The sequence below is a fragment of the Nomascus leucogenys genome, chromosome 15 (assembly GCF_006542625.1).
Source record: "Nomascus leucogenys isolate Asia chromosome 15, Asia_NLE_v1, whole genome shotgun sequence".
NCBI lineage: Eukaryota > Metazoa > Chordata > Mammalia > Primates > Hylobatidae > Nomascus > Nomascus leucogenys.
The window spans coordinates 107,423,513-107,440,948 of record NC_044395.1 but is presented as its reverse complement, the minus strand read 5'-3'; the positions used below and the strand labels follow the sequence as shown (position 1 = coordinate 107,440,948).

The 17,436-nt window shown below is 45.5% G+C and overlaps 1 protein-coding gene across 2 annotated transcripts in view; it reads left to right on the top strand.

Moving 5' to 3' along the window:
* The first annotated feature begins 4,524 nt into the window (after positions 1-4,524).
* The window catches only part of CELF1 (CUGBP Elav-like family member 1), an 89,625-nt gene continuing 76,713 nt past the window's right edge, over positions 4,525-17,436 (top strand). The window contains exon 1 of one of the 2 annotated variants that reach the window (XM_030829374.1): positions 4,525-4,773. The gene's annotated coding sequence lies outside the window, so the exon portion shown is untranslated. The remainder of the gene's footprint in view (positions 4,774-17,436) is intronic. The other variant, XM_030829364.1, reaches the window with a different exon arrangement.

The following is a 17,436-nucleotide window of genomic DNA, read 5'->3' as shown; positions in this document are numbered from 1 at the left end:
TCACTTGAGTCCAGAAGTTCTGGGCTGTAGTGCACTATGCCAATCGGGTGTCTGCACTAAGTTCGGCATCAACATCGTGACCTCCAGAGAGTGGGGGACCGGCTCAGGCTGGAAATGAAACAGGTCAAAACTCCCATGCTGATCTGTAGTGGAATCATGCCTGTGAAAAGTCACTGCACACCAGCCTGGGCAATATAGCGAGACCCTGTCTCTTTAAAAAGAAAAATAGGCCGGGTGCGATGGCTCACCCCTGTAATGGAAGCACTTTGGAAGGCCAAGGCGGGCGGATCACGAGGTCAGGAAATCGAGAGTATCCTGGCTAACACGGTGAAACCGGTCTCTACTAAAAATACAAAAAATTAGCTGGGTGTGGTGGCATGTGCCTGTAGTCCCAGCTACCTGGGAGGCTGAGGCAGGAGAATCGCTTGAACCCGGGAGGGGGAGGTTGCAGTGAGCCGAGATTGTGCCACCGCACTCCAGCCTGGGCCACAGAGCCAGACTCTGTCTCAAAAAAACAAAAAAAACAAACAAAAATCAAGAAAGAGAAGTAAATAGGCCGGGCGTGGTGGCTCCCAGCACTTTGCGAGGCCGAGGCGGGTGGATCACCTGAGGTAAGGAGTTCAAGGCCAACCTGACCAACATGGGGAAACCCCGACTCTACTAAAAATACAAAAATTAGCTGGGCGTGATGGTGTGCACCTGTAATCCCAGCTACTCAGGAGGCTGAGGCAGCAGAATCACTTGAATCTGAGAGTCGGACGTTGCAGTGAGCCAAGATCGTGCCACTGTACTCTAGCATGGGCAACAGAGCAAGACTCTGTCTCAAAAAAAAAAAATTAAAAATAAATAAATAAATAAAAACCAAATAGAGACAGGGTCTTACTCTGATGCCTAGGCTGGAGTGCAGTGTCCTGATCATAGCTCACTGCAACCTGGAACTCCTGGGCTGAAGGGATCGTCCTACCTCAGCTTCTTAAGTAGTTGGAACTACAGATGTACATGCCACCATGCCAGGCTAACATTTTTAAATTTTTTATTTATATGGAGATGGTGTCTTGTTATGTTGCCTGGGCTGGATTTGAATTCCTGACCTCAAACTGTCCTCCTGCCTTGGCCTCCAGGGTAGCTGGGATTATGGGAGTATGCCATCATGCCTGGCTATCATCATTTTCTCTATAATTATTTATCTATTATTATATGGCTATGAATGAACCATAATTTATCAATCTCATTTTATATCACATTTTATGCTGTTTAAACAATGTTATGGCCAGGTGTCATGGCTCGCACCTGTAATCTCAAAACTTTGGAAGGCCGAGTGGGGAGGGTCGCTTGAGCTCAGGAGTCTGAGATCAGCCTGGGCAACATAGTGAGACCCCTGTCTCTACAAAAGAAAAAAAATTAGTTGGACATGGTGGCACACACCTGTGATCTCAGCTACTCACAAGGTTCAGGTGGAAGGACTGCATGAACCCAGGAGTTCAAGGTTGCTGTAAACTATGATAGCACTACTACACTCCAGGCTGGGTGACAGAGCAAGACCCTGTATCTAGAAAAATAAAAATAAAATTTAAAAAATTAAAAATGTTACAATCTCTGCCATTATCCATGAATAGTTCCTCAGGATAAATTCCTAGAAAGGTATGTGAAAGTTCAGATTCCTCTAGGCAGATTATCTGGACTTTACTCCCACCACCACTTGAAGAAGGCTATTTCTCTGCACTCTTACTAACACTGGCTTTTTTTTTTTTGAGACAGTCTTGCTGTGTCGCCCAGGCTGGAGTGCAGTGGTTTGATCTCAACTCACTGCAACCACCATCTCCCAAGTTCAAGTGATTCTGCCGTCTCAGCCTCCTGAGTAGCTGGGATTACAGGCACCTGCCATCATGCCTGGCTAACGTTTGTATTTTTTAGTAGAGACAGGGTTTCACCAGGTTGGTCTTGAACTCCTGACCTCAGGTGATCCATCTGCCTCGGCCTCCCAAAGTGGTAGGATTACAGGCACGAGCTACTGCGCCTGGCCGACATTGGCTATTTTTTTTAAAAAAATAAATCTTAATCTATTTGTAAGGCAAAACATGAAACAGGAAGCTTTATATACTCTTAAATCTCACACTAGGCTTTTTTTGTATTTGGACTGTTTAGTATTTTGTCTATGTTGCTGAAACCCTTTGAAGTTACAAGATCTATTTGTGTTCTTCATGTAATTGTTCTTCCCCCCAACCTTGGGCTAACAGTCTGTGGCCTTCCTTGGTAACTAAATGCAAGAGTGATATTAATACCTTGCAAGTTCCTCCCTTGCAAATGGGAGCCTTAAGTCAAGGTGCAGATAGAATAGGAAAAAGCTTCTGGTTGCTCTTCAAGAAGTATCTATTGAGTTAGATACAGTGAAAAGCAATGGAGATATTAGGAGAATAACAAGATGGGCATGGAAAAGTTTCTGTTTGCTCTTCAAGAAATATCTATTGAGTCAGATACTGTGAAAAGCACTGGAGATATAACAAGACGGGCATGGTGCTTTTCCTTATTTAGCTCATGGGCAGGTTCCAAGAAGCTTCTAAAGGCTGAACATTTCGTTTTCCGTGTCTGGCACCTAGATATACCTTACCTATTCATTAAGTCAACAATATTTATTGAGCATGTACTATGGATTAGGCATTATCAAGGCCCTGAGGATAGAGCAGTGAAATAAAACAGACAAAACCTCTATCCTCATGAAGTTTACCTTTGGTTTACCTTCTGGGCTACTGTCAATAAAACAAGTAAAATATATAAATACAAAATATACTGTGAGGCCAGGTGCAGTGGCTCACGCCTGTAATCCCAGCACTTTGAGAGGCAGAGGCAGACAGAACACTTGCAGTCAGGAGTTTGAGACCAGCCTGACCAACATGGTAAAACCCCATCTCCACTAAAAATACAAAAATTAGTCAGACATCGTGGCACGCGCCTGTTATCCCAGCTACTCGGGAGGCTGAAGCAGGAGAATTGCTTGAACCTGGGAGGTGGAGGTTGCAGTGAGCCGAGATCGCACCACTGCACTCCAGCCTGGGTGACAAGAGCAAGACTCTGTCTCAAAAAAAAAACAAAAAAAAACTGTTAGATAATGATAAGTGTTTTGGATAAAAATGAAAGTGGGATTGAAAGCATGGGTGTGTGTGTGTGTGCACACAGGCCATGCGTGCAAGCAATGTAAAATAGAGTGCTCAGGGAAGACTGGACTAAGAAGGTGACACTTAAGTCAAAATCTGAAGGAGGTGAGGAAGTGAGCCATGTGGATATCCACATGATTCTATGGAGCACAAAAGGAGACAGATTCTCGGCTTGAAACGTTTCTACAACCTATAGCAGCAAATATATGGTAATATTTGTGACAACATTCTGTAAGCTATAATGGTCTATAAATATAGGATGTTTTCAGTCAATTACACATAAAACTATTAACAAGAACAAGATCATATATCAGCATTATGAATGTCTATAAAACTACCCAGTACAATTAGGGAATATGATCATGTACAATTTAAGGACTATATGGTACCAGAAGAACTGTGGTTAGTTTTTTTCCCCCCAAAGGCGAAAGAGGAAAACCCTTGAGGCTTCTGCTTGGAAGCCCACTTGTTTGTGGTAAGGTAGGACATAATCAGTATTTGTGGGTATAAAAATTATATTCTCTGGGAAGCCAGATGATGTTACAGAGAAACCATCCCATGAGTTATTTGCATGTTGATGGGGCCAAAAGCTTCCAGAACAAAGTTTTCTTTCTTAATCTGCATTTAACTGCCTCAAGGTCTGGAACCTACAGAAGAAATGTTGGCTTAAACAACAACAACAAATTGTACTGCTTGCGTTCCATCTAGACCCAGGGATTCCAGAGTAACTCAGGAGGAAGTCTTTAGAGACCTAACCTGAGTTGTTAAGAAAATATATATATACATATATATATATATTTTTTCTTTTTTCTGGTAAAAGCAGGTTATGGCTGGGCAATCGGTCTCTTAATAGAATCTTTGTGAACTTCCTGATGTCGCAGCGATCGTTGCCAGGTTGTGCGTTCACACTGATTATCTTGCTAAAAGGCACTCCCTGCACTTGGAACACACATATTCACATCCCAGCAAAGAAGGAAGGCCTGGATGCTGTTGCTTGTCTGCTGGGGCAAAAAGGGGCGTGCCATGTGCCCAACGCTGGCCAAGCACCAGTCACTCATTCACTCATCCATTTATTCAACAAATATCTTATTATGCTCCTATTCAGTGCCCAGTAGGGGTGCCTCCTTGCCCACCAGGGTCATCTAGAGCTCCTGTGGGTGCGGTGGGCGGGGTCGAGAACTTCAGATTCGCAGGTCTGGCTCTTCCCTCCAGTAGGGCTCGGAGACAAAGAGATGCGCCCCTGCAGCTGCCTCGGCTGAGGGCTCCGCCCGCGGCCCCAGGGGCTTAGGCGCGGCTGCTCCTCCACTTCCCAGCCCGAGGGGGCGCTGTAGCGCCCGGCGCTCGGCCCGCCCCTACGCCGCGCTCCGCTCGCATCGGCGCTGCGGGCGGCGCCGCGGTGATACGCTCCCCCTCGCCGCGCTCCCCCTCCTCCTCTGCCCTCCCCGCCGGTGGTAGGTGCCGGAAGTGCCGCCATTTTGGGGTGTTCTGCTCTGGCGGCAGCGGCAGCGGCGGCGGGACGCGGAGGCTCCCCAGGGATTCGGCCTCAGCAGCGAGGCGGCGGCGGCGGCTGCGGAGGCGCAGGCAGCAGCTGAGGCAGCGGCGGGCTCAGGTGCAGCCGCTGGTGAGTGCTGCGGCCGCAGGATAACGGGCCGCGGGAGGGAGGGAGGGAAAGAAGGCAAGAGGGAGGCGCCGCGGGGCGGGTCCGGTTCGGGAGGCCGCGGGTCACAGGGCCCTCGGGCGCGGCCTCTCCTCATTCCCTGCGTCCTGGGGCAGGGCTGCGATCTCCTCCTGCATGTCGGGGTCCCCGGCTCCCCGGGTCTTGTCGCGCTTGCCCAGCGCGTGCCCCCGCGCCCAGGGAGACCCGCCCTCCTCGTGGCCTTGCTTCCTCTCCCCGCGCCCTTTACCTTCACCCTCAGGGCTCAGAGGCCTCGTGCCCTGCCCAGGGCCAGCTCCGTTTTCCTCCTCTTTCTGGCTGCCGTGCTGGACCCAGGCTACCTGCCCGGGGACACCCCATCTCTGCCCCTGTCGCCTCACGTGTTGTTAGTGTCCACCCTGTGGGCGCCGAAGGGTCCCCGCCCCTAGAAGGCAGCGCTTTTCCGGAGCCTCGAGAGCCCCTCGTTCCTCGCCCCAGATCCGCTAGGGCCTTGGCTCGCCCTCCCCCCACATCAGGTGCTCACCCCGTCGTGGCCTAGCAGCTGGGCAGGAATCTCGTACCCGGGAGCGGGGGGTGCACATTAAAGCCCTTTCTTCGCTAGGGACCAGGCTTTGAATTTAAACCCGGTGGTGTGTTGGTTGTGGTCCTCCGGGCAGGATGTTGTTGTAATTCTTGGAGACCATTACACATGCACCGAGGAGCTTCTCATTGGTTTAGGCTCATACTCATAGTTGAGGGGAATGTGGTGAGATTTTGATTGGAATCTGTTTCCGCAAAATGGAATCTCTTTCTCGCCAGGAGAGAGCTGTAGGTTTATTACCTTCGAGTAAAAAGGCTGTATAACAGTTTTAAAGAGCATGAAATGCTTTATAATGTGTGCAGTGTAAGAGGTTAGAAATAACTCAATGTTTTAGAAGAACTTCATCTTTTTTTTTTTTTTTTTTTTTTTTTGAAGACGGAGTTTCGCTCTTGTTGCTTAGGCTGGAGTGCAGTGGCGCTATCTCGGCTCACTGCAACCTCCCCAGGTTCAAGCGATTCTCCTGCCTCAGCCTCCCAAGTAGCTGGGATTACAGGCATGCGCCACCACGCCTGGCTAATTTTTGTGTTTTTAGTAGAGACGGGGTTTCACTATGTTGATCAGGCTGGATGGTCTCGAACTCCTGACCTCGAGTGATCCACCCGCCTCGGCCTCCCAAAGTGCTGGGGATTACAGGCGTGAGCCACCGCGCCCGCCCGGAACTTCACCTTTTAAAGGTCTTTTCGCTGTCTTTGATTACCCGTGAATTGGGAAGGCTTTAATTGTATGCTTTCCCCTTGCCCACAAGTGTAGCTTCTCTCCAAGCGCTATGGAAGTTTCAGCCTCTCTATTAATCCTTGGTGAGAAAGAAGGCGTCTCCATATAGAATCACCCTCTCTGTTTTAGCATTAAGGAGTCCACTTAGAAAATCATGGAATTACAATAGCATGCACAAACTGTTGCTACAGTGATTTTCTTCTCGTGTTAATTTTTATATTCTTCTGGCTTTACTTACCTAGTATGTGGTTTCTGATCATGAGTTAGCCAAGATGGAAGCAGCACTGTTGGTAAAGCAAAGCTGGAGCTTTCAGCTGTTGCTTTAACCAGGAAGGTTATGGTTCCCCTAGTGGTTCTTTCCTCATGACAGTCCACCAGCTGTTTCCATTAAGAATGGCCTTTGGCCCAGATCATAGGCCTCAACTTCTATTCAACCATTCATTCTGACCCCTTTAAAGAAAACCCAGGGTTTTCTTTAGAGATTGTGCTATCTAGACTTAAGATCCAGTAGCAAGAGGGGCTGTTAGAGATGGAATATCTTTTCTAGAACCCCTTCACTTTTTGGATGAGGAAACTGAGGGCCCTAGAAGTTTAAGTGACTTACTTGCCCAAGGTTATTTTTTTTTTTTAAACAATATCATGAGTAATAATGCCGTCTGCCCTTTGAGATGTAATGAAATGGGAAAGGACCCTGAATTGAAGTTAGAACTAGGCCTGGATTATAATGCTTGCTCTGTCATTTACTAGTTATACAACCTTGGCAAGTCACTCAACTGTTCTGCTCCTCAGTTTATTCTCACCTGCAAAATGAAAGAAACAGCATCTGTCTTGCATGGTATTAGTTCAGCTTCAGTAACATGGTGAAATACCCATGATATAATAGGCAGACAGTGAAGTTTTTAGCCAAAATGATTTATTTTTCTAAAGATTTCCATGTATTTTTCTTAATACAGAAGTTACAGATTCACTATAAAAAAAAGATAAGTCAAAAAATGAAGAAACTCACCCATCGTGCCACCACTCAGAGATGATTGTTAAATATTGGGTCTTTATCTTGCCCATCCTTTTTATATGCTATAGACATGCATATCTTCCCAAAATAGGCTTATCTTAGTCACAGTTTTGGGATGTGGGTCCTGTCCCCCCCAACCCCGCCATGGAGTCTTGCTCTGTCACCCATACTGGAGTGCTCACTGCAAACCCTGCCCCCTGGGCTCAAGCAGTTCTCCTGCCTCAGCCTCCGGAGTAGCTGGGATTACAGGCGCCCACCACCGCGCCCAGATAGTTTTTGTATTTTTAGTAGAGATGGGGTTTCACCATGTTGGCCAGGCCGATCTAGAACTCCTGACCTCAGGTGATCTGCCCGCCTCAGCCTCCCAAAGTGCTAGGATTATATGTGTGAGCCACCATACCTGGCCTTTTTTTTTTTCTGTAGAGACAGAGTGTCACTGTTTTGCCCAGGCTGGTTTTGAACTTCTGATTACAGATGTGAGCCACTGAGCCTGGCCTACATTTTAAAATTGTGGTTAAAAACACAAAATTGGCCGGGCGCGGTGGCTCATGCCTATAATCCCAGCACTTGGGGAGGCTGAGGTGGGCGATCACGAGGTCAGGAGTTCGAGACCAGCCTGGCCAACATGATGAAATTCCATCTCTACTAAAAATACAATAGCCAGGTGTGGTGGCACATGCCTGTAGTCCCAGCTACTTGGGAGACTGAGGCAGGAGAATCGCTTGAGCCCAGGAGGTGGAGGTTGCAGTGAGCTGAGATTGTGCCACTGCACTCCAGCCTGGGCGACAAGGCAAGACTGTGTCTCAAAAAAAAAAAAAAAAAAACCCAACATTTACTAACTTAGCCATTTTTAAGTGTTCTGTGACATTAAGTACATTCACACTGTTGGAAAACAGATCTGTGAGTTTTTCATCTTGCATATCTGAAACCCTATACCTATTAGACAACAGCTCCCCTTTTCCCCCTCCTACTAGCCCCTGGTAACCACCATTATTTCTGTTTCTACGAATTTGACTACTTTAGATAACATGTAAGTGGAATCATACCATGTCTGTTTTTTGTGACAGACTTATTTCACTTAGTGTAATGTCCTCAAGACTCATCCATGTTGTACTGTGTGACCAGATTTATTTCCTTTTTAAGGCTAATACCCCATTGTGTATATTTATATCATATTGTTTATGGACTGCATCCACTAATGGACTTTTGGGTTGCAGCTACCTCTTGTCTATGGTGAATAGTGCTGCTGTGACTAGGTGTGCAAATAGGTATTCCAGCCTCTGGAACAGTATCAGTTGTTTTGGATATATACCCCAAAGTTGGGATTGCTGGATCAAGTGATAATTCTGTTTTTAATTTTTATTATTTTGAAAGAATCCAGGCCACTGGAATAGTGTTTTTTTTTGTCTCTTTGTTTGTTTTTTGAAGAACCCGTATACTGTTTTCTATAGCAGTTGCACCATTTTACAGTCTTGCCAGTAGTCCACAAGGGTTCCAGTTTCTTTACATCCTCGACAATACTTTTTATTTTTTCATGGCCATCTTAATGGGTGTGAGATACCTCACTGTGGTAGTTTTGATTTGTATTTCTCTGCTGACTAGTGATGTTGAGCATCTTTTCATATACTTTTTCTTTGGCCATTTATATATTATCTTTGGAGAAACGTCTGTTCAAGGCCATTTCCCAGTTTTTTTTTATTTTTTGAGACGGAGTCTTGCTCTGTCGCCCAGGCTGGAGTACAGTGGCGCGATCTCAGCTCACTGCAAGCTCCGCCTCCCGGGTTCACGCCATTCTCCTGCCTCAGCCTCTCTGAGTAGCTGGGACTACAGGCGCCCGCCATCACTCCCAGCTAATTTTTTGTATTTTTAGTAGAGACGGGGTTTCACCGTGGTCTCAATCTCCTGACCTCGTGATCCACCCGCCTTGGCCTCCCAAAGTGCTGGGATTACAAGCGTGAGCCACTGCACCCGGCCATTTCCCAGTTTTTAATCAAGTTTTTTTATTTCATATTGTTGAATTATAGAAGTTCTTTATATTTTCTGGATTTTTTTTTTTTTTTTTTTTTTGAGATGGAGTCTCGCTCTGTTGCCCAGACTGGTGTGCAGTGGCATGATCTCTGCTCACTACGACCTCCGCCCACCGGGTTCAAGCCGTTCTCCTGCCTTGGCCTCCCGAGTAGCTGGGACTACAGTCATGTGCTACCACGCCCGGCTAATTTTTGTATTTTTAGTAGAGAGGGAGTTTCACCATGTTGGCCAGGCTGGTCTCGAACTCCTGACCTCAGGTGATCTGCCTGCCTCGACCTCCCAAAGTACTGGGATTACAGATGTGAGCCACTGCACCTATCCTCTATTTTCTGGATATTAACCCCTTATTAGATAGATGATTTGCAGATGTTTTCTCCCATTCTGTAATTTGCCTTTTCACTTTGTTGATTGTATGCTTTGATACACAAAATATTTCATGTTTGGTGTAGTCCTATTTGTTTATTTCTGGTTTTGTTGCCTGCGCATTTGGTGTCATATCCATGAAATCATTGTCAAATCCAATATCATGAAGTTTTTCCACTATAGTTTCTTCTAGGAGTTGTATAGTTTTAGGTCTTACATTTAGGTTGTTTTAACCTTTTTTTCTGAGACGGAGTCTCACTCTGTCACCCAGACTAGAGTGCAGTGAGTTGATCTTGGCTCACTGCAATCTCTGTTGCCCTGGTTCAAGCGATTCTCCTGCCTCAGCCTCCCGAGTAGCTGGGATTACAGGTTCCTGCCACTGTCCCTGGCTAAATTTTATATTTTTAGTAGAGACGGGGTTTCACCATCTTGGCCAGGCTGGTCTTGAACTCCTGACCTCATGATCCACCTGCCTTGGCCTCCCAAAGTGTTGGGATTACAGGCGTGAGCCACCGTGCCTGGCCCATTTTAACCATTTTTAAGTGTATAATTCAGTGACATTAATTACATTGAGATGTTGTGCAATCATCACTGTGATCTTTCCAAAATGTTTTCATCACTGTAACCATTAATTAATAATTCTCAATTTTCCCCTCCCCCCAGCCTCTGGTAGCCTCTAATCTATCTGTGTTTCTGTGAATTTGCTTATTCTAGATATTTCATGTAACTGGAATCATGTAATACTTGGCTTTTTGTGTCTAGCTTATTTCACTTAGCATGTTGTTTTCAAGGTACCTGCATCATTTTGTAGCATGTATCAGGACATAATTTCCTTTTTTTTTTTTTTTTTTTTTTTTTTTTGAGATGGAGTTTCGCTCTTGTCGCCTAGGCTGGAGTGCAGTGGCGCGATCTCAGCTCACTGTAATCTCCACCTCCCGGGTTCAAGCTGCCTCAGCCTCTCGAGTAGCTGGGACTACAGGCATGAGCCACCTAGCCTGGCTAATTTTGTATTTTTAGTAGAGATGGGTTTCACCATTTTGGCCGAGCTGGTCTCAAACTCCTGACCTCAGGTGATCTGCCCGCCTCGGCCTCCCAAAGTGCTGGGATTACAGGCATGAACCACCGTGCCCGGCCCTAATTTCCTTTTATGGCTGTCTTCCTTTACTTCTTGAGGTCAGGAATGTCTCCTTTATTTTGCTATCTTCTCCCCTCTTGGAGTTCTGTAAAGGTTTAATTGATTACAATTCATGCTCTTCGTGTGGATTGCCAATCAGAGAGATGTCCACTGACATATTCAAACTTCTTGAAAATACAAATATGTCAGCATGTATAAAGTTGTCTATAACGATAATCCAAATCACTGTTTATAGCATTTTAAATTTCTAATCTAGTCAGATTTTCCTATCTTTGAATGTACAGCATTTTCTTGCTTTTTTTTCTTTTTGAGACAGAGTTCGCTCTCGTTTCCTAGGCTGAAGTGTAATGGCATGATCTTGGCTCACCACAACCTCCGCCTCCCAGGTTCAAGCGATTCTCCTGCCTCAGCCTCCCGAGTAGCTGGGATTACAGGTATACGCCACGACCCCCAGCTAATTTTTTGTATTTTTAGTAGAGACGGGGGTTTCTCCATGTTGGTCAAGCTGGTCTTGAACTCCCGACCTCAGGTGATTCACTCACCTCAGCCTCCCAAAGTGCTACGATTACAGGTGTGAGCCACTGTGCCTGGCACAGCATTTTCAAAAAATGTGTGCTGAAAAAGTATCACATGAAGAGGATAAGAACTGACAAGTTCCTGCCTTTGCTTTATACCTGTAATATATGAATGGCTTTCTTAGGTGGACCAATTTCTAGGTATTTTATGTTGTGCACAGATAAATTTGTAAATCTGTCATTAATGGTCTAGTTAGAATAATACTTTCAGGTATGAACATTTCAAAGATACTGATAGGTCTCTCAGTTTGTTCTAGTGTGAAGAAAGTTGACCGGGCATGGTGGCTCATACCTGTAATCCCAGCACTTTGGGAGGCCAAGGCAGGCGGATCATCTGAGTTCGGGAGTTCGAGACCAGGCCGACCAACGTGGAGAAACCCCGTCTCTGCTAAAAATACAAAATTAGCCAGGCGTGGTGGCTCATGCCTGTAATCCCAGCTACTTAGGAGGCTGAGGGAGGAGAATCGCTTGAACTAGGGAAGCAGAGGTTGCAGTGAGCCAAGATCATGCCACTGCATTCCAGCCTGGGCTACAAGAGCAAAACTCCATTCCCTCCCCTGCCCCCCCCCGCCCAAAAAAAAAGATGCTGAGAGTATCTGTCAATTGCATGAAAGGCCTTTCTCCTATTTTTCTCCCTTAAAAAGATGTAGGGAGGCCGAGGTGGGTGGATCACAAGGTCAGGAGATCGAGACCATCCTGACTAACACGGTCAAACCCCGTCTCTACTAAAAATACAAAAAATTAGCTGGGCGTGGTGGCAGGTGCCTGTAGTCCCAGCTACTTGGGAGGCTGAGGCAGGAGAATGGCGTGAACCTGGGAGGCGGAGCTTGCAGTGAGCTGAGAAGACGCCACTGCACTCCAGCCTGGGTGAGAGTGCGAGACTCCGTCTCAAAAAAAAAAAAATATATATATATACACACACACACAGACACACACACACGTATACATATGAGAGAGAGGGGCTGGGCATGGTAGTGCGTGCCTGTAATCCCAGCACTTTGGAAGACTGAGGCGGGCAGATTGCTTGAGCTCAGGAGCTTGAGACCAGCCTGGGCAACATAGCTAGACCTCATCTCTACAAAAAATACAAAAATTATGGTATTTTCCTACAAATTCTGTAAAACTTTTGTATTAAAAAGAGAAGAAATAAAAATAAGGTCTCTGGCAGCTGGGCAAACTTTATGCTGTAAGACTTCAGATTTGCTCCTTGTTATTAACCTCTTAATGCTCCTTGTTACTAACAATATGCTCCTTATTAATCTCTTAATAACCTCTTAACTCTTGTTATTAACCTCTTAATGAGTATTGGAGACTTTATGGCTCTGAATGAAGGTCAGTATTTATTTATTTTTTTGAGACGGAGTCCCGCTCTGTCGCCCAGCCTAGTGTGCAGTGGTTCAATCTCGGCTCACTGCAACCTCCGCCGGGAGGGGTTCAAGCAATTCTTGTGCCTCAGCCTCTCAAGTAGCTGGGATTATAGGTGCCCGCTGCCATGCCCGGCTAATTTTTGTATTTTTAGTAGAGATGGGGTTTCTTCATGTTGGCCAGGCTGATCTCGAACTCCTGATCTCAAGTTATCCGCCTGTCTGGGCCTCCCAAAGTGTTGTGATTACAGGCGTGAGCCACTATGTCTGGCCTATTCTTTGATTCTTGATTTTTTTATTTTTATTTTTTTGAGAGTGAGTGTCACTCTTGTTGCCCAGGCTGGAGTGCAGTGGTGCCATCTCAGCTCACTGCAACCTCCACCTCCTGGGCTCAATCGATTTTCCTTCCTCAGCCTTCTGAGTAGCTGGGATTATAGGCGTGTGCCACCACACCTGGCTAATTTTGTATTTTTAGTAGAGATGGGGTTTCTCCATGTTGGTCAGGCTGGTCTCAAACTCGACCTCAGGTGATCTGCCCGCCTCAGCCTCCCAAAGTTGATTGCTATTAGTATAATCCTATAGTTACTAGAACACGTATACTAGAGTTACAGTACACTGAAGTGGTCAAAAGGCAAATAAAATAGAAATAAGAAAATTTTGATGAAAATCTGGAGAATTAAGTCTTTCTGTAATTGACAGTTGATTTCTTGATTGTGGAATCCTTAAAATGGAAATGGTTTGAAAGAATGATGTGACTTGGATGGGCTTTATAAACACAGCCTGGTAAGGATAGCTGTGACAGCTTGGGACAGTGGATTTAGGGCACCACCAGTTAACATTTCTGGGCCTGTTTTCCTATCTTTAAAGTGGAGATACCAACTCAGAATAGTAATGTGAGGATTAATTGAGGTAACTTAGGCTAGGCACTGAACAGTGCCTGATACAGTATTGATAATGCTGTTTCTTTTTCCATGTGTAAAATGGGCGTACCACTAATCTCTTGGGTCAGTAATGCATTTCAGCCAAATGAAATAAATAACACAGGTGAAATGCCTAGCAGTGCCATACATAGATGAGCAGTAGCTACTATGTCAGTGTTCCTTTTGTTTCCTTTTATGAGTGCATTTTGTTTTGTATTTTCTTGTGTCTGTTGTGGCTTAAGGGATAAGATTTGTGTGTCTGAAATGCTTTGCTAAACAGGGCATTGTTCCTTGTGGAATACTCGGGTAATATGATTTCCTAGGTTTCATATTCACTATTTCTACTTTATGTGAGAGTCTACTGTTAGGAGGCTTCTGTGTTCAAAGAAAACTGAAAATTATAAATGAATATTTTGGATTTGTAATAGGGGACACTTGGGTCTCTTCGTAGTTTCAAGTGACGAGTTGAGGCGGGGAGGAGGGCTCTAATATTTAGAGTTGTAATGCAGATTTAAGACAATCAGTTTTAGCTATTTGCTTTGTAAACTATATTGTATCAAGAGTCCTTATTTGCCAAAAACAGCTTTCTTTTTTTTTAGAGACGGGGTGGGGACAGGGGTCCACGGGTCTGCTTTGTAGCCCAGACTGGTGCAAACTCTTGAGCTCAAGCAGTCCTCCTGTCTCAGCCTCCTGAGTAGTTGGGACTGATTACAGGAGGGCAACATCATGCCTTCCTTGAAGACAGTTTCCTTGATGAGACCTTTGTAAAATAACTTTGGCCTCGTCATAGAATTGGCTTAGAATCTTCTTAAAGTGGAGGTTTCTTTATGGAATTCTATAGTTATTTTTTTAACCTCTGCTGTGCTGTGGAGGCCATGAGTATGTATTTGTTTATTTTACACTTCATTAAGTTCCAGATTTGTAAAGTTTTGGGCTTTTTTGGGCTGTTGTTTTCTGAGACAAGGTCTCATTGTGTCACTCAGGCTGGAGTGCAGTGGCGTTACCGTGGCTCACTGTAGCCTCAACCTCCCAGGCCTCAAGTGATCCTTGCCCACCTCAGCCTCCCAAGTAGCTGGGACTATAGGTGTGCAACACCATGCTTGGCTAATTTTATTTTTTGGAGAGATGGGGTCCCACTATGTTGCCCAGGCTGCTCTTGACCCCCTGGTCTCCAGCAATCCTCCTGCCTCGGCCTCCCAAAGTGCTGGGATTACAGGCAGGAGCTACCATGCTGGCCTTCTTTTCCATTAGAGACAGGATCTCTCTTTGTTGCCCAGACTTGAGTGCAGTGGTGCAATATAGCCTGGAACTCCTGGGCTCAAGTGATCCTCCAGCCTCAGCTTTCCGAGTAGCTGGGACTACAGGTGCACACCGCTACACCTGGCTAATTTTTGTAGTATTTGCAGAGATGGGATCTCTCCTAGTCTTGAACACCTGTCCTCAAGTGATCTTCCTGCCTTGGCCTCCCAAAGTGTTGGGATTACAGGTGTGAGCTGCCACGCCCAGCCCTGTTGATATTTTCTAAAGCTGAGCATGGTGGCTCACGCCTGTAATCCCAGCACTTTGGGAGGCCTAGACACACGGATCACATGAGGCCAGAAGTTTGAGACCAGCCTGGCCAACATGGTGAAACACTGTCTCTACTAAAAATACAAGACTTAGCCAGATGTGGTGGTACGTGCCTGTAATCCCAGCTCCTCAAGTGGCTGAGGCACAAGAATGGCTTGAACCCAGGAGGTGAAGGTTGCAGTGAACTGAGATCACACCACTACACTCCAGCCTGGGCAACAGGGAGACCCTGTCTCAAAAAAAAAAAAAAAAAAAAAAAAAAAAAAAAAAAAAAATTGGAGAAAATATCAACAAGAATGATGAGTTTTTGTTTAGTGATTGCATTGATACCTGATGGATCTCACTTAATCAAATTTGATGTGCCACTTTTAGATAGTTCATGGGTGCAGATATGGCTTTATTTATTTATTTGAGACAGAGTTTCACTCTTGTTGCCCAGGCTGGTGTGCAATGGTGCGATCTCAGCTCACTGCAGCCTTCCCCTCCTGGGTTGAAGCGATTCTTCTGCCTCAACCTCTTGAGTAGCTGGGATTATAGGCACCTGCCACCATGCCTGGCTAATTTTTGTATTTTTAGTAGAGATGGGGTTTCACCATGTTGGCTAGGCTGGTCTCAAACTCCTGAACTCAGGTGATTCCACCTGCCTCGGCCTCCCGAAGTGCTGAAATTACAGACGTGAGCCACCGCGTCCAGCCCGATACGGCTTTAGAAAGAACTCTCCACTAACTTTATGACCTCCAGTTCTTTTTATAGCTACATTCAGCTTTGACAAAATGGAGTTGAATAATTTTACTTTCTAAGTTATAACTCCATTAAAACTGTGTTTTTGGGGGAATGTCTTTAGTTTGGAGATTATGCAAAATGAAGTTTTTTGATTCCTGGACTGTTTAATTTTGTAGTGTTATACTTTTAATTTTGAAAGGTCAGTAGTTTCCATTTTCTTTCTTTCTTTCTTCTTTCTTTCTTTCTTTTTTTTTTTTTTTTTGAGACAGTCTCGCCCTGTCACCAGGCTGGAGTACAGTGGCGAGATCTTGGCTCACTGCAACCTCTGCCTCATGGGTTCAAGCGATTCTTCTGCCTCAGCCTCCCAAGTTGCTGAGATTATAGGCATGCGCCACCATGCCCAGCTAATTTTGTGTTTTAAGTAGAGACGGGGTTTCACCATGTTGGCCAGGCTGGTCTCGAACTCCTGACTTCAGGAGATGCACCCGCCTTGGCCTCCCAAAGTGCTGGGATTACAAGTGTGAGCCTCCACGCCTGGCCAAGTAGTTTCCATTTTCATAGTAACATTGCTACTCTTCAGCAAAATAATCATTAAGTTAGAAACTGTCACCACTTTCTCCTTGTTCTTTTACCTTTTTGTTTCCTGTTTGAGGTAAGCTCTTGCAGACCGTGTGAATATGTATGATATTGGTGATAATGTGGGGTGACTAATAGTCTACTGTGAGTAGACTATCTTTTTTAACCCAGTATTATTTGGACATCTGTTAAGTTTTTGTTTCTGTTTTGTACAGATAATTTACTGTAGGCTTTTTCCAGTTTCTTTGTACTTCTAGCTTTTGTGTATGGGAAACATTCTACTTTTAAGCTCCAGCCGCTTTCCCTCACACTACAGTCACATAGCTCAGCTAGTGTTTCTTTCCTGGATGAATTCTGTCTGGGTGTTGCTGCTGCTAACTTACCATGCTAGATTGGGTGGGATATTTTCAGTGAGAAACACCTGTGCCATTTACTGGCTGCTTGCCTGTTTATTGTTTTGTTGTTGTTGTTGTTGTTGTTGTTGTTGTTGTTTTTTGAGACGGAGTCTCTCTCTGTCGCCCAGGCTGGAGTCTAGTGGTGCGATCTCGGCTCACTGCAGCCTCCGCCTCCTGGTTTCAAGCCATTCTCCCTGCCTCAGTCTCCCAAGTAGCTGTGATTACAGGCGCCCACCACCATGCCCGGGTAATTTTCGTGTTTTTAGTAGAGACGGGGTTTCACCATCTTGGCCAGGCTGGTCTTGAACTCCTGACCTCGTGATCCACCCACCTTGGCCTCCCAAAGCGTTGGGATTACAGGCATGAGCCACCGCGCCCAGCCTGCTTGCCTGATTTTGAGTGCTCTCTGAGCAAGAGTCTTGTGGGGGCCGGGGAGTGAAAGGAAGTCAGGGTGGTGATGACAGCTTGAAAATGCATAACTGTTTGACATTTGTCAGCTAGTGGGTGATTACTGCATGATGAAGCAGCACTGCTTTGTGTTCAAAGTCATTTAAGCCTTATAGCAGGCTTTCAACAAGGATCTTTTACTGGAAGCTGTTTATGTGGTAAAAGATTATTTATCCCTTAGGTCTATATTTCCTAGATGGCTAGAGCAAGAGGAGCAGACATCACATTT